This window comes from Haliaeetus albicilla, chromosome 14 (genome assembly GCF_947461875.1).
Source record: "Haliaeetus albicilla chromosome 14, bHalAlb1.1, whole genome shotgun sequence".
NCBI classification, from domain to species: domain Eukaryota; kingdom Metazoa; phylum Chordata; class Aves; order Accipitriformes; family Accipitridae; genus Haliaeetus; species Haliaeetus albicilla.
Window position 1 is genome coordinate 34,967,729 of NC_091496.1, and position 25,701 is coordinate 34,993,429.

Here is a 25,701-nt window from a genome sequence, read left to right on the forward strand (position 1 = left end):
GCGAACAACCCTTTGTCGTTGTCATCGTTATTTAGTGGCATACACTGATTTCCAGAGCCGAAACGGACTGTTGTAGGACGCCCTGATTCAGAGGAGCACTCCAGCCTGTATTTAAGAAGAAGGTTTGGACAGGGACAGGAGAGCCCGGTGGGGTGGGTGGTGAGAACCCCTCCTGACCAGGACCCCGTCATGAAGCAGAATCTGGGTGTGCAGGCTCGTGGCGAAGCGGACCTGACTACAGTTGGTGGGGAAATCTTTACAGCTGCAGAGCGTCCTGTGAGCGGCCCAAAGCTCTCTCTCGCCCTACTCCTGCAGCAAACCAGATGTGCCTGAATCGCCTTTAACCTGCGGCCTGAGGACCTTCCCATACCCGTGGACAACTTTTCAAGTTGCAGGGCAGACAGAGTATCCCTGTGAACGGTTCCTCATACCATTTTCTCAAGCAGCGCCGGCTTCAGATTTTCCCATCCCGCGTGCTGCCTGCTCAGACCTGCCCCCACCACCCTTTCCCCGGCGTGAGCACAGCTGCTTGTGGTGCCTTGCAGGAAGGCAGATCATCGTTTTTTTGGTGGAGTTATTTTTAACCTGGCTCTGTTCGTTCGTTTGGTTTGTCATTTGGCCCTACAAATGATGCCAGGTGCCATAATATGAACCAGGGAACAAGCGGCAAGGCGTTAGGGGTCCTGGGTGCGCATTAAGCTGCTGTTACCGCTGAAAACAACATATCAAATACATTGTGGCCTGAAGAATCTCATTTAATGTGGTGGTAAATCCAGTTTTGGGGCACTGAGTCTGGGATGAGAAACATCACAGTCCCTTGAACTTAAAAAACCTCACTCTGCCTCTTCAAATGCATTCAGTATTTTTTTCCATAGGTCTTTGAAACTCGCTGGCTCAAATGTTGTCTCCCTCAACTGGTTTAACTTTATGTTTGATCAGAATGGATCTATCCATAGCTCCAACAAAGCTAGTATAAGATCCTAAAGAGAGCATTAAACATTGTGCTGTCCAGTTTGGCAGAATGCAATTGCATATTCACACCTGATCTGGCTCCAACGTGCACTTCCATTTACTCCAATAATGTGCAGGTCTGGTATTAATGATCATGGAGCCTGCAGTACAAGAAAAGCAAGCTCATTTTCTTAGGCCTGACAGGCATTCATATTGCCAATAAAATATGTATAGGGGCTCAAAATTTGAAAAATATTTGAAAGCAAACCAGAGAGCGTGCATCAGTGCTTGTACTTTAAGTTCTTTTTCCATTTCTAGTGCTGTAGAAGCTTGTCTAAAGCCACAAAGTTTGCATGTATGCTACAGTTCTTTAATGCACGTTTTTTTAGCCTGGTTTCTTGATTTGAATTATGTGCAGTTAATGCTCAGGCCCCCATTTTTATATTGTACATGTAAATTCATATATACACACATCTATATCTACATATACATGCAAATATATTTTATACGTACTATAACTTTCTGCACACGTGATATTTAACTTCATGTACTCTGTGCATTTTTGTCAGGTTCCAAGCACACCTAGAGCAGCTTTCAACCGAGACTATCTATGGCAGCCTCAGGCTCAACAGCCCGGCAGAAAAAACTGCAAATCCCACTGCACCCCACAGATTTCTGTGACTTGCAGTGCTGGTAGAAACATCCTCTCCGCTGAGGTGTTAGAATTTCCCAAATGAGGAACCTTTGCTTCACTCTTTCAAACTCACCAAATTGTTATACAGCTGCAATTTTGAGTCTCTTTGATGCTAAACTGGGAATATGTGTTATTGCCACACGTACAGTAAATAAACATCAAGTAAAAGGGATAACACTGAAGCTAATGGGTGTTTTATTGCATGGCTTTAAAGAGGCTGGCATTTGTCCCCATGAAAGAAAAGGCTGGGCATTTCTCCCCATCAGAAAGATGCTGTTCTGTCCCATAGTTAATAGCACAGTGCTATCTCATGGTGTCTGACAGTGACCTTAAACACAGTCCTACAGCTGCCATGGACTTGGTGAATTATTCTGGGAACATAGTTGGGCCATTCTGGGAAATGAAGTAGAGCACTCAGTACACTGCATCATGAAATCTGATTTATTTGGGGTTTTTTTAAACTGATCTGTCAATTTTCAGCTGGAAACTTCAGGAAAGACCAACAAAGGGTCTGGAGAGACACTGGAGAAACATGTCCTGTAGGATGGCAAGGCTTGTATTCCATGTTTTCATTTGTGGTCTCAAAGACTGGGCAAAAAACATTTTATATATATTTATATTTTGTGTATATTTATAATTGGTAAGGACTATAAACACAACAGAGGACAGCAATTAATAAATCCAGCCTGGAGATACTAGGAATAGAGACAAGAGATAATTAGGCCTCTGTTGTGCAAACAGTTATACACCTGCTTAATTTTAGGAGTATGAGTGGTCTTTTAATTCCAGCAGGCTACTCCCATATCTGAAGTCACAGAAAGACACAAGAGTGGTGTTTTCTGAAGGAGATTAATCGTACAAAAAGTTAATATACATAGTGAATTGTACTCTGAAATTTAGATTGCAATAAAGGAGAATACTGAGAAGGCGAGGAAATTAGCACAGAAGTAGGTGTACGAGTGAAAGATGAGGGAAGAACGGGACATTTGACATCTTCTTTTCATTAAATTCGTATCAAGACGTGGGTATGCCAAGCCACTTAGGAGTTAAGAAGCCTGTGCAAATAATTACGTTTATTTGTAAGAAAGAGGCAGAGCATTGCTATTCTCCACTGAATAATACTTATAACTGGGCTTTTAAAGAGGAATTTCTCGGCTATTTATTTGCTTTTCGAGGTTGCCTTCGACGGAGAGATAAGAAGCTTTCAGAGCCATTTCCAATGCATAAGACTAATTAGGGCTGGAAAGAGCCGGCCTATTAGCACTTAATTTTGCGAAGTGCGAGGCAGTGTGCTGAAAGCCCTCCAGCACTTCTCGTGGAGCGGCGCGGCTGTCGCGATGCGGGCGTATGTCGTCGGGAGGCGATAGGCTTTTTTCCGTTCTGAAACTCATTACATTTGTACAACTAACCACACTTCAGGGAGCGATCGCTTTTGGTTTTCAAATACCAGTAGCATATCCCAGCAAGGAAAGACATTCCCTTTGCTTGGAAAGACTTACTCAAGGATCTTCCCTATTTAAACGCTGGTTAATCAGCATATTAAAAGGCACTAATCCTACTAGAAAGCCCCTTGCTAGTTAATTCTTCAGACCATCATTGGCAGCTTCAAGTCTGTTTATTCCTCGGAGCTCGGCACACCAAAAAGCTTTCAGTATCGCGAAATGTTTGCACCTTTTTGTTTTAGCTGAACGAGGTGATAAAGATGTGGTTTAACTACACAAACGAGAGAGCTGTTGTGAAGCCTCAAGATGTTTATTGCTTAAGAAAGAAAAAAAGAAAAAGCAAAATTTTTAACACTTCTCTTTAGCTGTTACTTCAATTTTAAATTAATTTGGGATGACTACAAAATATTGAAAGGAAATAGCATGAGGAAGTGCGACCCAGAAAAATTTTGAAGTCAATGGGATGATTGTCACCGTTAGGATTTTTAAAAACTGTAAACTTGTAAAAAACCCCTTTTTTCTCCTTAAGGAATACAGCATAACGAAATAAAACCAACTGTCTTTACGTACTGAAGGGAGGCATGATCAAACCAATTGCATTTGAGGACTGCAAAGGCTTGACCCTGGTAGGTTTAAAGGGAACTTCTAGTAAGAGTTATTGAGGGAAAAGATTATTGTGAAAAAACAATCCTATCTCTGGTTGTGCTGGTGGGACATTGCCAAGGAATGTATTAATCAAATGCTTTACTTTCCACCATTCTACCACTAAAAGGGGAGGACCTTGTTTAGGGGAACAAGGTTTTGCATTTAAATAATGAGAAAAGAACACACAAACTTTTGGTAGTAGAATCTTTTATACAAAAAAACACCAATTCAAATGTAACAATGGGTACCAGTGAGGAATTTGCAGTGCTTCAGTTCAAACTAGTTTATTTCCTTGTTTCATGACCAAATAGCCTATTGATCAGGCCGAGGATGATGCCTGGGAAACAAATGGAAAAACAGATCATAAACCCCTGAGTCTGGAGGATGAATTGTGAATAGGCAGATGCCCGTTTGCTTCACGAAGGTTTTATGAATGTTGAGACTTTTGAAAGGATGGAACTCCTGGCAGGACTAAGGCCCATGTGCTTTAGAGCTACTGATTTCATAGGAAACTTGTCAAAGCTGAACAAAATAGATGCAATTCCTCCATATTTTTTGCCTTCTTAAGGAAAAAAGCAAGAAAAGTAACTTCCTTTGCTGTTTCTGAGTTGAAATTCAGAAACTGAAGCACTAGGACATATTTTTTTTTGAATAAACAAGACCCATTCCCCATTGCCTGCAGAATAAACGCGGTAATTTTCAAGCCAAGGCAAGTCAAAGGTATAAAACAGCTTAAAAAAGGGCTGCCTAATGGATGCAAACCTAATTACAGATAGTCTATAGCCTCTCCAAAAAAAACACATAATAAAATAATAAGTAGTAAATATGTAGTAATTACCTCATACCTGTGTATAATAAATCAGGTATTTCAGTGCAGTGACTGATGGCGCTGTCTGGGAATCACGTAGCCTGTGGAGGTATAAGTTCATTTCTGGAATAATTTTGTCAAATTTCAATAACAATAGGAGGTTGTGCTTTGTTTGTTTTAGACGTAGGCAGGCATTTGGTGATTCTTTGACTCACAGGAATGAGGAAAACTGGAGTCCGGCGTAGAGCCCGCTCTTCGCTGTGCCCAGCCTGGTCCCAGCAGCACGGCCACCCACGCTGGCTGCCACAAGCTGAGACCCCCAGCAACTCTGGGTGGCAGCCAGGCAGAGTGGAAGGGGAGTTATCCATGCCTCAGGCTTTGAAGCAGGCATTAAGTCTTCCTTGGATTTCCAAGTGGAAATATGTGGGGTCAGCAGGGGAAGCTCCTGCTGCTAGCAGATGGGCTCCCTCTCCTTCTGCTTTCCATCTCTAAAACTTTGTGTTATCCAAAGGCAGGAACTTCCACAGAGTGAAGGGGTCAGGGAGAGACTATTGATATCGGTTGACAGATCCAATAGGGCTCAGTTCTCTCCCTTACAGAAGCTGAAAAGACTGTCTTAGCCTCAGGCAAAATGGATGTTACAAGTTGATCAAAATCTTATGTACAGAAAAGCAAAATCTGTATTTGCAAAATAATTTTGAAAGGGAACTACTGATGTCCTCCTCCTCCTCCCTCCCTCCCTCTCTCTGTCTCCCAAAAATTTGAAAAAAATAAAATAAAGCACATACTTAAAAGTGATGTATAGAATGAAGTCGCTCTCAGAAAAGAAGGCAGAGAGAGTTTATCTCTGCTTTAAGACAAGCTAGGACACTCTTCCACATATATTTTCTAGGTCATGAACCTGATAAGTTCAGCTTCCATTCACTCACATAAGAATGGCCCCAGCACAGAGTTCTAGCACATAAGTCAAAACTCAGTTTCCAACTCCACCATTGACTTCAAATACACCTTTGAATAAGTGACTTACACCCACAGAAGCAGCCAGGTACCATAAATTAAAATTAAGTTCCTAATCCCAAGACTACTGTTACCAAAATCCTGCCTAGGTTTTGATTGCTGGAATTCCTTAGTGCACACTGTGTACTGCCTGGAGCGGCATGCTAAGAACAGTTTCTTGTTTTGCAAGCAGTTAATTCACCAAGGGTTCAGAGATTCTTAAAAAATATAGTTACTTGTAGACAAACATCTGCAGCCAACATCTGAAAAACTTATGATAACTTTCTTAACCATTTCCCTGTATCTGTCAGCACTCCCTTCATTGATTTCCTCATTTGCTCGCTGTTAATCTACTTCAGTGTAATGTAAATCCTAATACACATGTAATTAATTTACTCTGTTTTAGTAAGGGATGCTTTCTCACTATTTGTTTTCACCTCAGGATGAAGAAGGAAAAGTTCTAGCTGCCTCCAACACGACCATCAGAACTGTCTTGAGAATTTCAGAGACCCAGAGAAAACCCTCTCTTAGCACTAGGAGTATGAGGTCTGGAGTGGAGGTGTTTCCGAGATGCTGCTTTTAGAGAATGCACATCTTCATACCGATCCTTTTTCAGAGAAAATATAAACAGTCCTCACTGCGTACTGTTTATAACTTATCCTCACTGAGTTAGTACAAGCTCAACATATACTTCGTGGACAGCTTTGCCGTAAGGGAACCTCTCTCCACAGCGTAAGAAGCAGCGGATGAACAGTTCCAGGCTGTTTCCCTCCGTCTGAGTTGTACCTACAAGTTCCTTTAGTAACTATTGTGTGTTCTCTGTGAAAGCCTTTCTTGACTTGCTGGGGCCAGACATTAGCAGTGGGCAGATGTTCTAGGAAGGCATCCTTTCCCTTCATGCCTTCATGGTTTTACTAGTCTTTTCTACGTGCTTGTTTGGGTTCTATTTAATGTAGCCGCCGGCTTGCTCCTGATGTTGTTTGCTATTATCTGATGTCGTTTGCAAGTCTTGCAGAAAAATCAGAAGCGTTGGGTCACTGATCACTGAGATCCTTGTTAAGTTCAGATTCTGGCCTTGGCCTAACTACATACGAGAAGACGGATCACTGATAACTCCCCTCACTCTTGTCTCCCATGTTCTCTGTTCCAGTGCAGCTCTGGCTTTTGCATCCTCCCATTCCTTGAGGGCTGTACGCAGATCTGCTGACCTGAGTGCATTGGCCTTGGATCTTTGGATCCCCTGTCATTTACTGCTTTTTTGTTCTGTCATTCATTCTTCTGCTGGAGTGTGAAACAAAAACATTGTTCTTTTTGATCCACCCTTTTCTGAGGTATCCCTGTATGGCTGATAACTACCGTGACAGTCTAAGATGTCTTGCAACTCTGTCTTCATTTGCTTTCAAAGCACCTATTAGATGATAATTTGTGCTTAAGTTCCCGATTGACACTGACTTTTTTTTGTGTTCTATCATGGGGCATGGAGGCCTGTTGTCTCAAGAACTCAGGTTTGCTACACATCTTTCAAAGATCAGAAAGAGAGCCTCTGCCTGAATGTGTGCGTAAGCTGAGAGTCAGTGCACACAAAGTAAAGATGATGGTAGGGAAGTGCAAAGAAGCAGTGAGAATCTCTTGTTCAGCGTGGTGTTAGTGGTCTCAACACAATCAGAGCAACCAGTTGACAGGCTTTATAAGCAAACCAGACATTTTTGCCGGTGACCTTATTTTTGCCCTCCATTCAGCCCACTTCCTAGAAAATGGAGTCCTAATCTGTTGCTATCTTGTAGTTTCTGTAACTTTTAATAATGGAAAGATCTATTACAGATCTCCTGGTTCTGTTGATCGCTGGACTATGAACATTTTGTCACAGAACTGCGTATGCTACCGATTTAGCATTTCTGCTTGTGAAATAGCTGTTTCCCCAGCTCATCTCAGACATACCTCTTTCTCCATGTGTGAAGAATGCATTTGTGTCATCTTCCAAATCCTCTGGAACTATTGCTTTATCCCTGCCTTTTTAAACAAAGCTCCATCTTGTAACTTTGTCTGTAACAGGGACTAACTTCCTGAGGCGTTTGCTCCTTGAGACATGGCTAGCTCTGGAGTATGAACTTTTCTACTGTCTGCCATTCTCAACACTCTCAAAAGAGAAACAAAGGTATTGCATTTCGCATATATTTTCTGTTTTATGGAGCTGGAAGAAAACTTGTCTCCAGAAGGCATGCTTTGATGTGTATCTCTGTCATTAGTAATGCTGTTAGTGAGTTGTTCCTTATCCTTGCAGCACAATGCTAGCGTCTCAGTAACGTGAATTGTGCTTAGTCTTGCAGCGTGCGGTGTTTTCTTTGTGATGGTTACTGGCGATGAGATCACACATCCCACTAAGTCATCCCTTTTCAGAGAACATGACCTTGGGTTTTCATGCAGAGCTAATGCTGCTCTGGGCAGCGTAGTTCTAGCTGTCCTGCAGGGATTGCGTACCTTGGGACTAACACTTTGCTTATGTTCTGGTCTTGTGTCTCTGTCTGCTTTTACACCGCATAATTAATTGCCTGAAGGATGCATTGATTTCTCCTAGGTAATTGCAGTATCTGAAAGGATGCATCACTACAGTCTGTTTTTAGTTTTTCTTCGGGGCACTGCACCCGTGGCTTTCCGTCTCCCGCTGTCTAACTGGAATCTGAACATAATTTTCCCTCAGTTTGGTTTCAGCCCGGTATTTCTACCTTAGCACCTGTGTGGGCATCTGCTGAAGCTTGACGCTGTCTGTGATGATGGGCTGTTTCTCTCCAGACCTCTCTCCTCCGGTAATGAGCAAGTTCCCAGCTGCCGTCTCGGTTCGTGGGAGTCCCCTTGATGCCTGCTTCAGTTTACAGCAAACACCTTCCGGGGTTGGGATGATGCCCGTTGGCATTCATACCAAGTGCTACCTGCCAAAAAGTGTGGGAAAGGTTGTCAGGTGGTGGGGTGGCTCATCTGGCCCAACGAACAAGAGCCCATTCTTGATGAGAGCTGGTTGGGAATTTTCCAGTGCAACTTGCTTTATTGGAAAATATAGAAACCGGTATATATCGACCAGGTGGCATGTCTGGTCAAACCCGAAGGCAAGAGACCCACCACAGAATAGTCTGGCGGGTAACACAGCCAGGTAGAAGAGTACCATTCATACCCTTGCTTTGCACAACCACAGAATCACTGAGAACTCAGTCACACCTCTCGGCCCCTCATCGTGCAGCTGCTCAAATTTGTATAAGCAGTTCAGGAACTTAAATCCAGAGCTCTTACGCTGTGCTTACCTCTCGCCGCTACTGGCTGCTCTGATGTCTTCTTTGTGCTTGTTTTGATCAAAAACCTCCCTGCTGAAAATCTCCCCTTTAAAGCTTTTCGTTAAAGCTTCATTTTCTCTCTCAAGAAAGATCTGAAACTACATGATATTTTCTGAAAATTGTCTAAAAATCCTAAAGATCTAAAAATCCTGGATTGTTTCTACCAGTGCCCTCATCACTGGATGCATTGCTTCTTTCTAAATTCTTAATATGACATTAAGATCTAATGGAGTTCTGGTTTTCATACTTTTAATATAGGTAATTTTTTTCTGTCTTTGTTTTGCTTTCCACAATATGGAATTGTACCACCCCAGCCAAGACATTTGCAGTCAGTCCGTCTCTGTCTTGTGTTCCTTTATCCTTGGTTCTTCTCTAAGAATAACTTCAAATTAGAAATTGAGGAAGGAAAGTTTGCTCTTTGATTCAAATAACTTGGTACTTTCACAGATAAGATCAAGAAATCATCTTATTCGATAACTAATATTTGTTAATGTTATCACTTCCAGACTGATCCGTAATACTTTATTCTTACATAAATGATGTATTTATGAGAGATACTTTCTCTACCATCTTCTAGAATATGAACTGCTGTTAACAGAAGCTCAGGAAAACCAAATACAGTGAAGGTTTTGAGTCATGCAGTAAAATATTTTCTAATTCCAGAAGAAAGTGGCAGAAGTGCCTTTACTGTGGTATATGAAACTGTAACTTACAGCAGTAACGATTCCATTTTCCATGCAGGATATTCTTCCAGGACTTTGTTCTCTCTGGGGGTAGCTGCAGTTCTCAGATGGAACTGGCAATTTTAATTTTTTTATATTTTTCTGGTTTTGTTGTTTCAGTTAATGTAAAATAACTTACTCCAGAAAAGAAAACATTGTCTCTTTTTCTCTGTGGAAAACATAGCACTTCACATTTTCTTTAAGTTTGGAAACACTGAGCTGTCATTTGAACTTGTTTAATAAAGGGGAATTTCTGATACTGGCAGCGAATTACTCCGTGGAAATATCTTTCTCTCTGCAGTAATGTTTAAGGCTTTAAATTGCCCAAGATACTCAATACTTTCAAAGTACCATTAGCATTTTCACTTTTCAGATTTCCATTTGTGTGAATATGAGAAAACAAAGGAATGCCTTTTTCTGGTTTGTTCCTTTGCAAAATTTCAGTGCTTCTTTGCTTCAGCTTGTTCTTTTAGCTCCGTTTGCCCATGTAACTTAAAACCAAAAAGTAAGTGAATGGTTTGAAAGAAAGATTTTTTTCTTAACAGCTAGTGGCTCCAGCTAAAAAAATCAGCAGTGTCCCCTTGCTCTCACACACTGGGTGAGGCAGCCCAGGTTTGACTGCAAAGTTTATAAAGCATGGAGTACTTCTTGTTTAAAGTAGGTACTTTTTTGAGTCTTCTGCTGTGATTTTGGTAATAGTTTTGGTGCTTTAGCCTATGTTTTCCTAAAGAAATGACGTTTAGAGGATTTAGCAGTCCTTCCGCGTTTTTGTCTGTCAGATCATCCCCTATTGTTTTTGAACCTACTACCAGTTTTAACTGAGACAGAGGACCAGCAGGTTACATGCCACTAAGTTTCCAGAAAAGAGACAGAAGAAGAGGAGCGGGACCATTCTGAACAGAAGGAAAAGAACGGTTGAGGGAGTAGTTTACATTTAGCAGATATGGGAGAAATCACACAGGGCAATGCTGATAGACATTGTTAGACAGCACTCTCATCTTCTGAGACGGAGAATGTGGCATTTGACTTCCTCAGTTTAGAAAGTTACAGTATGCTCATCATCTCAAACTGTCACTACAGTCAGCAGGGAAAAATAAGCATTCCTGGAGCTAGACTCCATTGATTTTGTTGACTAGAACTCCACTAATCATAAGGAGTGCACTTTTGTCCCCACTTTCCCTGCATTAGTTCACATTGCAGATGTATTCCAGGAATGCGTTTGGGAGGCTCCAATAGTTTAATGGGCATTTAGTCCACAGGACCAGACTAGAAGCGGTCCGAAACACACCTCTGAAATATGTACAGCACTAGCTTGCACCTACTGGTCCACATGACTTGCTTGTGTAGTATGAGTGTAGAACACAGGATTTTCTTTCATAAATAATTGCAAAGGCGTTCTTTTTGTGCTCTCTTTGTGGCCAGATCATGTCAATTTATGAGCAATGCATAATAGTCTTCTGCTGCGTTCATTCTACCTAGCGTCAGGCAAATCAGTTGTGGTTAAACTCTCAGTATTGGGGTATTTTCCCATTTTCTATTGCTCTGCTGGAAGTGCTATAGCAACAGAGGGTATGTTAAAGTAGTCCAATTAAAAAGATTTTAACCACCTTCTTTTGTCTAATTGAATTTTATGGTAACAATTTTGGGGTCCATTTATTATAACTCTTTGACTATTGCTACTGTAACAGAATAAAACCAAATTATTCTAGTGTCAACAGTCATTGGTTATGATGTGGAAGAGACTTCTCCACCATAAAAAGTCTCTTTTGCATTCAAAAAGAGACCCCAGGGGTTTTTGCAGAGCTGATTTCTGACTGTTTGAAGTATCTAGCCTGGGTGTGATTCAAAGCTATACACTGAAAGTAGAAGCCTGAATTTGTTACGGTTAATATCACGTCTTAAGATAGTTACTCAAATCACTTATATTAGCCTCTGTTCTCATACAAGGAACATATGATGGAGAAGGACCATCTGGCTCATAAAGTCCATTCCCTTGCATGCAGCTGAACGTAGATTTACTCAGTCCCTGGTTTCGGAGTCCTCAAATAAGTTTTCATAGAGTTGAATGTTTAGGCTCTTGAGCAATCGATCACCTGAAATGGCTCTTCTTTCTATGAAAGAGATGCAGATGCGTAGCTGTCTGTGTATTCACAAGTCTTATATGATCCCGGCGTGGGTCACCGAAGCTTTTCTTGTTAGTGACTGACGTCGGGATCTATCACACGTAGCAGTGGCAGCTCTGCGTGCTGTGCCTGCACGTATGCTAACTTCAACGTGCGTGACTCACGGATCATATCCATACTACAGCTTGATTTATGCTGTACTGTGGGAAAACCCCTGCTTTCAGGTTCTCTGGTGCAAATTTATAATGACTCCACACATTTCAATGGAGAAAAAGAGTTGCCAGTACAATTTAAAGAAAAATCATGTTCTTTCTTTGCCCTTGGAGTAATAACAGAATGGCTTGTGTTTATAAACTGTTGTTTGGAAAAGTCTGTTGTGTTAAAGATTAAGTTACATACAGTGTGAGTAATGTTCTGCAGATACCAAGTACCTCCATGGGGTAGTTAAGGAAAACTAGTCAGCAATTTAAGCAACACATTATTTTGACATAGAAGATCCACTGGTCGGAATGACAAAGAGGGAAATAGCTACCCAATTCATTTTTTTCATCATAGACCTTTTATGTTTCTCCTGATTAAAATGGGGAGGGTTAAATCACTGGTCTTGAAAAGTAATTAGAATGTAGAATGAAAAAGAGTTTGGGAGAAAATTATGAAAAGAAACTTTTTCTATTATCTGTTCTGAAATCTTCATATAGTTCTCTATTATTTTCCAGTTTTCATTACTACTTCTTCCTGGAATGAGTTCACTTGACTGTATACCTCTGATGAGCCTGTATTACTCTCACTGATACAATAAAAGGTCAGAAATGTCAGAGACCAAATTCATCATTTAGGCTGTTTGCTTCATTTGCCCAGTCCATTTATGTGGCAATCTCACCACATGCACATTGTGTGGTTACGGGTAAAAAACCAAGCCCCTCTCTAGGTCAAAACATATGTTCAATTAAGCTTGCATTTCAAAATAAATGATGTGTTAATCTTTTATAGCTTTTTAATTTAATGTGGGGTTAGTCAGTTAATAGCTTCAATAGTAAACAAGAGATAAATACACGTGGCAAAACTGGTTAGCATGAAGGCATGAATCCTTTCGGAAACTGGCTTTGGAAATATGGAGTATATTGTAACTATAATTGTTCTTGTGTCACTCACGTAATTTTCTCTGAAAATGAAAGCCTTAAAAACACCCAAAACATAGTAGTTTCTCCTGCCTGAATAAAACGGACTTAATCTTCATCACGGAACATCCTCTGTTAGGTACAACCTCAAGAAATGGTCTGTGAAGGTAGTCCTGTATTCTCCATCTCAGGAAGCAATACAGTTGTGACGAGATAGGGTCAGCTCTGTCATTGAAACTTTTTCTGGACTCTCTGCATTGTGAAATGGGGTAAACGACTTAAACCATTGAAAAAAATGTTGAAAAGGTAAAATAAAAAACCTCTCCTCATATTCTGTATTGTTTTTCCATCTTAATTTCTAGTCTAAAATCTACCATATTTCTCCCGCCCTTGTCTCTCCTAAAATCCATCTCCCCCTATCAGCATGACCCATTATCCCTGCATGTCATTACCATTACCTTCTTTACTTATCTTCTATCAAGAAAATAACATTGTGGTTAGCTTCTGAAGGGTAGAACCTCTTAAGACAACCTCCATATGCATTTCATACTGGATGCTGCTGTGGGCCCCCCTGCATTCCTTTTGGTTTCAGCTACTGCACTGTTTTCTTTCAGAATATTGAAGAAAAATGTCTGATTCCAGCCCTCTTCACGTGGGGAAAAATTTTAGTAAGTTGAGTTTTCTAGTTACTCCAGATCCAATGTCAGAGAAGCACTTAAGTCACAAACTCTTCAAGACCCAATATCCAATTTGCAGTTAATGGAACACCAAGTGAGAGTAAAATGACCTGGATTTATTCTTTTGATTAGTGTGTACTGACATAAGAAACTGGTTTGAAAGATCATTCAGTTTATCTGATAGATTTTCACAACATCTAGCACTTCTCATTTCAATGTGTACGGAAGTACGTGGATTTTTAAAGATTTCCCATATGTCAAAGACCGTACTGACAATAATGAGAGTAGGTAGGCACTGACCTACCTTGATAACTTTTTCTCTTCCTTTCAGAGCCTTAAGATTTTGAAAATCTGAATTCAGATCTTCCAGTAAAGCATATTTGTCCACATGGTTATTAGCTTATATGCTTGTAAACTGGCAAAAAATATCTTAAATATTTTTTGCAGTATTTTGAAAGGAAATAGGATGTGTAAAGCAATGTTTCAACACTCAGTGTTTTCAATGTTTGGAATGATTTCCAGGACCAAAAAGGCATACTTGGAGGTGCAACCCCAGATTCATATCAGGGCCTAGATTCCATGTCAAATATTCTGAGTATTTGGAGAATTTTGAAAAGACTTGTTCTTTGTAAGAATATAGATTTACATTTCTTTCCCATGCAATGCAACAATGATATTTTAAAGGAAGAACAACCGGAGATTCACTAATATTCAAAATGAACATGAAATATGAACTGGCAAAGTCTGTTAAACAAATGATACAGCAACGATATATCTTACTTAAATACTGTCACTGTATGTACTAGACTCCTGTGTTTAATTCATGGAAACATTAATTACAGTGCTAAACTTCTCCTGACAGGCAAAGTATAACAAGTCTTCAAATAATAAAACACACCTAATTTCATCTCAACCCCTTTTCTATAAACAAATGCATGAGTGTGTCTCCAGAAGTACACAGTCTCATCTACATGGAAACCTAAATATTTAAAATTAGAATCCCTATTGAGGGGGAGGGTTACTATGGAGGGACTTGATCTACAGCTGCTGTTTAATACCAGCCAACTTAAATCTCATGCCAAAAATGTCTAGTGTTTGTTTTCTTTTGTGAAGAAGCAGATGATTGTCCAGATGACATCCAGATGATTAAAAGGAAGCTGAATCTGTATCCTATCAAAGTCCCTCTGAAGCTCATCCATAGTTTCTCCTTTCTCCCGCTATATATACTTCTTTCATGTGCAAAAAGTTACAAAAGCTTCAGACAAACCAGAGACTATTCATTAAACAAAAAAGAATACAGTAGTGTACCAAAACTAAATCTCTACAGTACATTGCTATGTAATCACTATCCAATACACTAAATATCTTCCTTGCAATGACAATTATCCTGTGTTCTATCCTACTTCATAAATGACCCCAGAAAGAGCGGCTGATATAAATATCTTTATGGTCCAGGCCAACATTTGTAATATTTTACCTTTAACCAAATAATAGTGCATTTATAGTAAATTTGTTTGCCAGAGAAATCTTTTTTTATGAGGCCTGTTTTCAAAGACCAGATCCTTCAAACCTTGTTATGTCAAAGATGTGTGATTTCTGCAGCTGAGAACAGTTTTCGAAAAACTGTTTTAAAGTTTTTTTTAGGGACCACGACACTAATTTAGCACCTTAGAATACCCCCTGCATACCTTCTGTGCAGAATACGCACACGTCAGTTGTATTTTTATTTTATAATTTTTAACAAATTGCACTTCAGAGTTCTATGCAACTTACAGAGACACTAATTTTGTCCAAGTTTAGTCCCTTCAGTGTAGATAACTAACTACACTATGCCTCTTTTATTGAAATAGGCAGTTTTAGAGCATGGTTCATCTCGCCTGTTTTAGACAGTTACTTGGGATGAGGTGAATCACTCTTTAGACTCTATTGATTATACAGACAAGATTTCAAATTATTATGAAGGGAGCTTAAGCATGTAGATGTCCCATAGACACCTCGGTACGATCAAACGATAGATTTTAATGCACGCTGCATCCTGTCTTCCATCACCTGACCTCACAGGAGAAGGAATAGAAAAAATTTTCCTCACAGAATTTTAGGAGCATCTTTCACATGGGTAAAGGCTGAGAGACCTGGGACAGGTCAGCCTGGAAAAAAAAGGCTCAGGGGGGTCTCATCAATGTGTGCAAATATCTGAAGGGAGGGTGCGAAGAAGAGGGAGCCAGGCTCTTTTAAGCCGTGCCCAAAGAGAGGACCAGAGGCGATGGGCACAGCCTGAAACACAGGAGGTTCCCTCTGCACATCCAAAACTTTTTTACTGTGAGGGTGCCGGAGCAGTGACAGAAGTTTCCCGGGGAGGCTGCGGAGTCTCCATCCTTGGGGACACGGACCTGGGCAACCGGTTCTAGGTGGCCAACCTTGAGCAGGGGGGTTGGCCCAGGTGACCTCCAGAGGTGCCTTCCAACCTCAACCGCTCTGTGGTTCTGTGATGCTGCATCTGGATGCTGTTAATGCTATTTAAATAAGGATTTTGCTGATTGCAGACTATTTAAATAATACGTAGGATATTTGAGGGTGCAATTTGGCTTTACAGAAAGTCCTGTTATCCCTCAACTTACGCTCCTTCTGTCCCTCAACTTACGCTCCTTCTGTCCCTCTTGCGTAATCGCTGGTGTTTTGGCTGAGTTCAGTGAGTTGTCTGTCTCTTAAATGAACTGGTTCAGCTCTCTGGGTCAGCAGTGTGTTAAACCTGTGGAGGAAAAAAACCAAAAAGAATAATTTTCTTCTTGTTTAGCTTCTTGAACCAGCTCACGTGCTTCACTTAAGTGTCAGCGGTGTAAGGGAATTCACAGCCAATGGCAGAAAGCAGTTTTCCCTTCCTTTTGCTATTGTCTGCAATGTCAAACTTTGTCCTAAGAAAATGAACAGCTTAAGGAGCAACTGTGTAATTTTTCTGTGCATCCAACTAGATTCTGTGTGGTCAACAGTGCTGATGGCAGCATATGGATCTGGCAAATGGGTATCAGCAATTTATTGTACCCACTGGAAAAAGAGCTTGGGGTATGTGTGATCAGTAGTGTCATGGCTTAACGTCTCGTTCTGGACCCACATACTCCAAATCTCAGCCCAGGTTGGCTGGAATCTTCTCAGAAACCTCATTTGGGTAACTTCATTCATTACCTTCTCTGAAAATAAAGCGTCGGGCTTTGCCCGATTGCAGCATGAAACCAAGTGGAACTCAACGGTTGCGATTCCGTCTTGCTTACACCTCCTGGGTGCGCGTGGGTCCGCGAGCGGCGCTGGGGCCAGCGGTGCTGGGAGCGCAGGGTGCGGAGCAGGAGCAGAGCGAACGGAACGAGGGATCAACCGCACGGGCAGCTCCAGTCTTGCAAAGGGAAACTGCAACTTCACAGGCAATTTAGCTAGTACAATTTATTCTAATTTATTACAGTAAACTACATATTAGCAAACATTAACAAATCAGGGGCAGATTTATGACAGGGAAGGCTACTGTGCTAATGAGTGGCCCCCTCATTAGCATTGCCTGGAGCAGCATATGCTCTCTCTCAGCCTTTCCTTACCACATTTTCCCATTACCATCACAGTAGAAACAAGCTTTTCATATCCTGTAATCTCTGACTGGGAGGAACCTTGTTCAGAAGCTAAAGAAGGGAACTGGCAGACGGCTTTTTATATGAACTACAAGTCCGGTTGTTTTTATTTAGGCATTTACTGGAAGAAGCACAGGAGTTAACTGGGTACGGGGCAGCTCTCAAAATCCGGGTCCCAGCTGTGATTACTGCTGGAGTGGTTGCAGCTTTTTTGTGCTGCATTGCTGCTAACTGGCCGTGACTATTGACTTCTCTACTGTTTTGTTCCTCTGTGTACAAAATAGGTTTCCTAACACTTACTTATCACAGCAAAGGATTTTTATTTTGTACGATTTTTTTCATTATTATGTGTTTTTTTCATTAGCATGTATCAAGTATTTGCATTTTCAGCATTATAGTACCCAGCTTAAAGAGGGAGGAAGGGTCTGTGGGTTTCACTGATTAATAACTGTAAAGCATTTGAGATCTTGGATTGGCAGGTGCTGTCAAAGCATAAAATATGATCAGCATACCTTTAAATCAATGAAAGGCCCAGAGTATCACAATTCAGAGAGCAAACAAACCTAATTGTTTACCCTCCACTCTGCTGCAGTCTGTAAGTGCAGACTTAAAATTAATGTAGTATACTTTGGCCACCCAGCTAAAAACCACAAAAATCCATATAAAACACCTTCCAAATTCCTCAACGCCAGATCGTACTAGTTTAAGAAAACTCTTTCTATGATACCTTTTCTCCCTTTAAATGCTTGGTCTTTTATTAAGTACATAGCAATTTGAAAGGATCGGAGTGATGTTTCTGTCACAAATTCATAATTCAGCTGTTGATAAAACTGCTCCCGAATGTCTCTCATGGCAGGGTCTCCATTCCCCCCACCCTCTTCCCCACAACAACCCTAAAGAAAACTTTCCATACTGGATATCAGCAAACTGTCTAAAGACAACACTGTAATTTTTTTTGTAGCCTGCGAGAGTATGATTAAGTCCTGGTTTGTAACAAACATTTAATTAATTGTTGGTCCTTTCAGCAGGCAGTCTGGATTTCACTCTACATCCATGTGCAAGGTTCCTATTTTTTTTTTTCCCCTGTTCAAGACAATTTACATTTACCATCTAACACTTCATTGAAGACAGGGAAAAGGAGAGCAGTGCAAACGCCCAGATTTTCCAAACTGCTCCGGCCACTTCAAATCACCCCATAAAACTTCCAGAATCCCTCTTCCCTGGGGAAAAGTGCAGGTGGGTTGCAGGAGTTCCTCCTAAGGAGTTACTCCTAAGCGAAGCTCTCCCCCCCCGCCTGGCCACCAGCAGAGAGGGTGCGGAGGGGAGGCAGAAGGTGTTGCAGGGGCCGGGGGGGTCTGGCTGCTCCCCACCTCCCATTACCCTGTGTGGGTCTTGGCAGCTGGGGCTTGGGGAAAAAAAAACCAGGGTCTGCCAGAGCAGAGACCTTCGTTTTTTCTTGAACTACTCTGTAATGTTTTGAAAACTGAGGAATTTCTGAGAATAACGGGGCGGGGGGGGGGAAGTCTAGAAATGGAGTGAAACCTCCGAGCATCATTCATGCACTGGTGAAGGGGAGGGGGAAAGGGAAAACATGGGAACGCAAAGGTCTAAGCAGTTGACATTTTGAAATGTTCAGGTTGGAAAATCTTGAATTATCTGAAAAATTGTTGAGAGTTGTTTGCAATTTTCTTGTTAAAATAATAACCAGAAACTTAATTGCTATTCCTTGTATGCTCCACTGATCCTCTCGGGATGGATAAAGCTTTAGTGAGGGTAACTTTTTTCCTCCGTACATAAATTAATATATTTTAAGACCAGAAGGGACTGTTCATCTGACCTCATACATAACAAAGGCAACTGATTTGCTCTATATTAATTCCTGCTTCAAGTCAGACAGCTCTGATTCAACTGCGGCGTACCACAGAGAAATCTTCCCGCTGCAAACCGTTGTCCCCTTGTGTTTTTATGTCAATGAGCTCCGTTATCCTTTTTGGTACCACCATCACTTTGGGAAGTCGAATCCACCTGGGACTCTGAGATCCAGTAGAAGTCCCCTTCTCTTGGTTCCCCTCCTCCGGTCCTGGGAGAACAGTTGTTAGTCTTTGTGATTAAGTGCATGACTTCACTTTTGATCCTGACAAAAGTGATATCATTACCTAAGCAACCAAAATAAAACAATGTCAGTAAACCAGCCATTGCATTTTTTTTTTTGCACCATTCCTCTCACATTTGTGCCAAAAGCAAGCCACAGTGATACCCGTTTTTGTTTTGGTTTTTGTTTTTTTTTTTTTTTCTCCTTTAATTCGTTAGTTAAAACCTAAATTAAAATTAGGGCCACAGATTGTCCCTGTGGGACTTTACTCAACAATTACTCCATGTTTATAGTTGCATTTCAAGACCTGCTGGTTTCTAATCTATTTACTGTGTGCCCTGTTGACTTTACAGCATTCTAGTTTATTGTTCGTAATATTGTGCAGTGTCCTGCCAAAAGATATTTGATTTATTTACTTTGTTACCTTTATCAAATCCATAATTTCACTTGCTATTAAATAATTAATTGTCGTTGCAGACAAATTGCGTCTTGGCATTTTTTCTGTAGAGAGGAGGGAAAGCGGAGGTGACAGCCAGGAGCTGGGATAAGGCAGGAACCTGGGAAGGATGCAAAGGAAAGGATCTCACTGAGGGCAGTAACGGGAACGTTTTAATCGGGGGCCCACGTTAACAGCCTGGCCCCAAGAGGGGAAGCACTGTGGTGCTGGCAGGAGCGAGGAGGCAGCAACTCCACCTGGCAGGCAGGGATGAACGCCTCAGACATTAGTATCTGTGAGTAATTCCTATGACTCTAAAAGAGATGTCTGCGTGACTCCTCATCTTTCTCTCCTGTGCTCGGTCTGGCCTCCTCTAACGGCTCCATAATAAATGTATTACAGAAGAACCATAAGATTTCTCCAGTTTCATATTTCCTGTAAGTTATCACATCTACCATGTGATGGGATTATATAGTTGCTTATTTTCTACATGTACAGCATATTCAGGTCATAAACTCAATTTGTGCTCTTGGAACAGCAGATGTATCAGTTTCTCCAGTAATGCATTCCTCTTCCAGCCTAGAAAAACATAAGAAATCAAGAATGCCATTTATGTTGTATCACAATCAACAGCCCCTGATTTCATGAACTTTTGATAATAGTCTCAATAAGATAGCCTGCTGCTTTTTGGAAAATTACATTTTGCAAAATCCCTACTAACAGTAACTAAACAGAGATCATCCACACAAATACTTTCATTAAGTGGAAACTCTGATATAACTCTTCTGTATTTAACCACTAACCTCAAATGAATACAGCACACTGGAAAAAAAATCTAACTATTTTCTTTGAGTGGGTTACTTTTACTGGCTTCACTAATGCCCTTCAATATATATTCTCTGCTCGATTTACCCACAAGCAACTTTTGGTGGATTTCTTTTTTTCTGTGAATACAGGAGTGATCAGAAGCCACAGCAGCAGGGCATTGAAGTTTGTCTCACTTTGATTTGCTTCATCTATAAGGCAACAGATCCAGTAGTGTGACAGCCTAAGGCACTTTCCAAGTAGTGCACGTTAGAAACTACACCAGAGCACTGGAGTAATGCATTGGCTTCCCTACTCATAAGAAAGGTCCTAGGATGTGTCTGTGTAGAAGGAGAGGAGGAAAAAGATGAAGGAGATGAAACACTGTCCTACCACTCAGAGAAGCCTGATGAGAAAGTAAAGGGATTTTTCTGAACAAATGGACCAAGACTCCAAAGCATTTAAAAAAAGCCAGGTACATAGAATAAGGAAAACCACATTCATTCTACCAGTGCACAGTCAATATTAAAAGGTTTATAACTATGAAAATGTGGTTGGTATTTTTGTCACTCAATTTATCTCCCCTTTTTTAAGGGAGGAAGAGGGTATTGTTCTTCCAAGCTGGAATTAGTGAAATAGCACGTCTCTCCACACACATACACACACGTGAAGGGCAAATCACGGAGGTATTTCACTCGGTGCTCTCCAGGTGGTAACTCCTGGGGGCAAAGGCCTGGGCTCCTATTCTGAGAAGATCCTCAGAGTCAGCCTGTGGTGGGTCCTGTGCCAGACACGCCGTGTCAGGCAGTCGTGGCGTCCACGCATGACTCTTTGGTCCATCTCCGCCTATAGGTCGTGGCTCTGAGTGTGCGCACCAGATGTATATTAAGTGCAACGTCATCGAGTGCACACATTCATAAAGATGTCTCTGGCATCCTTAAGCTCCTGTAGGTTTTATTATTAATTTCTGTTTTGTTTATGCTCTCTTCTATTCCCTTTCCATTCCCTTGCTGGGCAAATAAGATTTTGCTCTGATGATAACTCTTACAGAGTCTCTGCTTTACCAGGTGACCCAGCAGTACAAATAGGATACAGATTAGGTATGGGCAAATGATCACATCTATACTGAATTACCCAGAGCACACAACGAACAAATTATGTTGACTTTCTGCTTCTATGCTGGCTTTCTGGCAGCTGCAGGTGCTGCAAGATGCTACCTGATCTGGCACAAAGTCAGAGTGAGGTGACAGACAATACCTGATTCCGCATAAAGCCTGACAGCACAAAAAGAACCCTGTGAGTTTTTTTTTTAAAACAAATTTGCAGAGGATTAAGTTCAGACTATATTAGGGGGGGGGTTATTCTGTGGCCAAGATATTTTTAGAACAAGGTACTAAAATCCCTAATCTGGTTTTACTGTGTCATCAAACAAAGCCTGATTTTAATGGGAAGAAGGCTTGTTGAGACAATGTATTTCAAGTCAATAGTACAAAGTCATTTGGAAAACATGATTCTTGTATCAGTTGTTTTGTTGTGATTAGTGGCTCTCAAAAGTCAGCTGGAGGAGCAGAAGATTGCTGGTTGTGGCTTTCTAATTCAAAAAGCAGGCTACTATTTATTCAGCATTATTTAAGGCTACCTGCTTTTAAAATATGCCATTCACAATGTCCAAGCATGACTTTATACCTACAGATCACTGAATCATTGTGGCACATCCTGCGTCCTCCAACCGGCCTCTATGTTGGAGGACATGGAAATGGATATGGATATGGAAAATGGCACTGCCAGTTCATCTCATCTGGCTTTATCTTCTCCCTCCCTATCTCTCACAAAGTGAAAACATGGCAAACGTCATGTTAATTGCCATGAATGATATTCTTATCTCTGTCTTGATTCTCTAAAATATCAGTGTTTCAAACACTGTGTTTGATATCCACTAGAAGAGGACAAAGCTCAGCTGAAGAAAGTAGGTAGTTATTTATAAACGAGGCACCACAGCATTTAACTGTTCTGAGTCGAAAGTTTAGAGTGAAATCCAAGTCTCAGTTAATTTCTTGTCCTTCCTGTACAGGCCTGGGGAAACAGACACTTCACATGGAACCCTAAATCCTGTAGGCTGCGCAGACACCTGCTCAGGGTCATTAGAGAAGTCAGGTGTATATATATATATATTAAGCTGACATACTCTGCGGTGCTCGATGCATGTCTGCCACAAAGTGCTTCTGTCTAGTTAAGATCAGCCGCTTGCTCCCCGTCCCCCTGCGGTGGAAACTTCATTCCCTTAAGTAACGGAGCCGGGTTCCCGCTTTTCTTCTGAAAGTATTGACTGGACAAGGACCTTTTCCCATAACAGCCTGGGGATTATAGCAGTTGCAAAGGAAGCACTTAATTAATTTTTCTTCTCAGCCTGAAAGAATTCACGTGCATATCTGCCAACTTGCAGGGAAATGTGAGCCCCCCCCAGCCACACGCTGGCGGAGGATGATGAGGGGAGCAGCGAGAAGGCACACAAAGTGCTCACCGACCCTTCTGTTGGAGCTGGACCATGCAATTTCACAAGTCAGTGAGCCACACAAACCTGGCTTTAGAGTCCGGTGGTTAGTCACTCACACGGAAAAGAGGCAGCCTGAGTTTCGACTCCTCTATTTTATACTATATAACAAGATTTAGAGTGTCTGTATGAGGATTTGTGCAGCCACCCCTGCCTCCCCGTTTCCCAGCCACAGTGCCGATGGGTGAGATGGTCACAGGTCAGTGCCTGCACCAGTGCTGCACCTTCATTTCCACTGCAGGTATGTGCTGGTTGCACAGAGTCCTGCATCCATACAACAGCCATGGCTCTGCAGCTAAACTTATGCTTCCCTGGACCTTCAAGGACCCTCAAAGATACCGAGCTGCAAAACAGTTTCATCTAGAGCAGCACAGTCCTACTTTCCCCCTGCCCTGTGATCAAGGATGCTCATCTTGCGACTGTCCCCCCTCAATCACATCAGTCCCCTGACATCTATAGAGGATGCTGCTGCTGCAGCACGTTCTGGGATTCAGAGCTTTGGATTTACATGCCCTGTTCTTCCCTGATATTTCTTTAGGTGTGTAAGTTCTTTACGTGCTTGGATCCAGGTCTGAAAAACACTCTCTGTGAAATGCAGTGGTAATAATGAGTGTAGGATTGTCCATATTTATATTAAATATAAAATACAAATATAAAAGCAGGTAAGAGGATTCCATCTAGTATTTTGCCATTTACATAGCAGAGAAGGTGCCTGTAACACAGTGAAAACAGTCAAGGTTATGCTGCTCCCAGTCTGAGCAGAAATCTAAAGTGGTCAAATGTAATACAGACCTTACATCAGTGGGAGGAGACGGCTGCAGTGAGACGTGATAGGCAAAACAAAAGAAATCAGATACTGATGATATTGGTGTTTCAGGATTAATTGCACCTTTGACACTTTGCAAAGCATCCTGCCCATGTTTCAAGCCTGTGGCCTCTACCAAACTCAGGAAGTGTTTTTTAGAAACTTTAGAAATATGGCCGTAATGCTCCTGGTTGTTCTGTGTCGTTGTAGTTGATCCAAGTTTTACTTAAGTGGAGTCCTGTCTCAGAAGCATGACTGGTTTGTCAGTGTGTAAATCCTGCCAGCAGTTCCTCTGTTCTGATATCACTTTTGCCATGAATTTATGTTGTGGGTCTGAGTTTGTCGTGTATTTGCTGATCTCACTGGAATTGGAGCTCCGCCACTGAATTCAATGGAGGCAACTTAGGCCTTCAGTCATTTCATCTCCCTGATTCCACATTGCCAAAAAAATCATTGTGCCAGATGCTAAAACAGCGGTCGGGGCAGAACTGACTATTATGCAGCTGTATCTTGAAACGTGTAGGTGTTCTATACCGAACCGTCACTGCCTAGTGAACAAAAGCAGGGATGGAATTGGGGGCTAGATGCTCCAAACCGAGGGTGCGGACAGATGGGCTGCCGCGGGGACATGGCCCATCTCGTCTTCTTCCAGCCCTGGCATGCTGCCTGCCCTGTGGTTTAACTTCCCCAGGGAATGTGATCTTCTCCACGTTATCCTGCTGCTTGGTCCCCAGCCACTGGTGTGCTGGAGGTGGGTGTTTTTTCCCTTGGGCTAATTAAGACCTAAATTTCATTTCTCTTACTTCCTGGGTGAATATTCTAGCAGCTAAACAATTATGCACCCAGTGCTACCGTAGCATCAGATGTGGTTAGTTGTAGTCCTGGCCACAATTAACATTTCAGTCTTCTCCAGGGACTTTTAACTGAGTTCAAGTACCAATCCAACTAACCCATTAAATGAGAGGTGTAGGTAGGAGATAAGCATCCATTTTTCCACTTCTGAGTATACGTGGGAGACTAAAGGTAAATACCTCGGAAGTTTTCAAGCTAAGAAGGGAGGAACCTTATGAATTTATGTAGCTATACATGAGACAATCCTGGAAAGTAGGACAGACTGTATTTCACTCCGAGACTGTGGTGAAGTTTGGACATCCATTTCACATTTTAGACAGAACTTGTTCAGACTGGATCTAACTAAGAGAATCAGTGGAAAAATTAACATTAACAACATTATATTTTTTCCCCAAGATCCACAAATGTATGTTAGCTGTAATAATATGATTTCTTTTAATATTGTTCCTTCTTCAGACTTCTGCTATCCTTTAGGTCTTCATACGTGTTTGGGTTTAGTCCACCGGCTCCATCACTTGCTTCCTTACCAAGGACCAGATACTAGTGGGTAGTGAGACAGAACTCTCACCCAATTCTCCCCAGTCTTTAAGTGTTTCTATACCATTTACATTACATAGTAATAACTTGTGTTCGATGGGAGGCCCTGGAAGCCTGGAAACTTCAAAAACAATTATACTTAGATGTCTTAGATGCTAGAAAAACAGCAAATGCTTAAAAAAAAAAAAGAGAGGAAAAAAAGAGATATCTTTCCAATGCTGCACTATGTGTTATATTCCCAGTTCACTGGAGAAAGAGTTTAATGCAAATATCCCAGACAGGTAAACAAGTCTGGGAAAGCACCACCCTCCGGGAAAGTTGCCCTAGTTCACAAAGCCAGATAAACAGAATTTTTTAAAGAGACTGGCTGGAGACAGGACCCCAGTCTGGAGAGTAATGGAGAGGACAGTCAAAGAGCCTAGAACAGTTTCATGAATTTGTGTTTATAGCTACTGGCACACCTAACAGTTAGTTAGCTGAAGATGTGTGCAGAGTGTTGACTGTCTTACGGCTT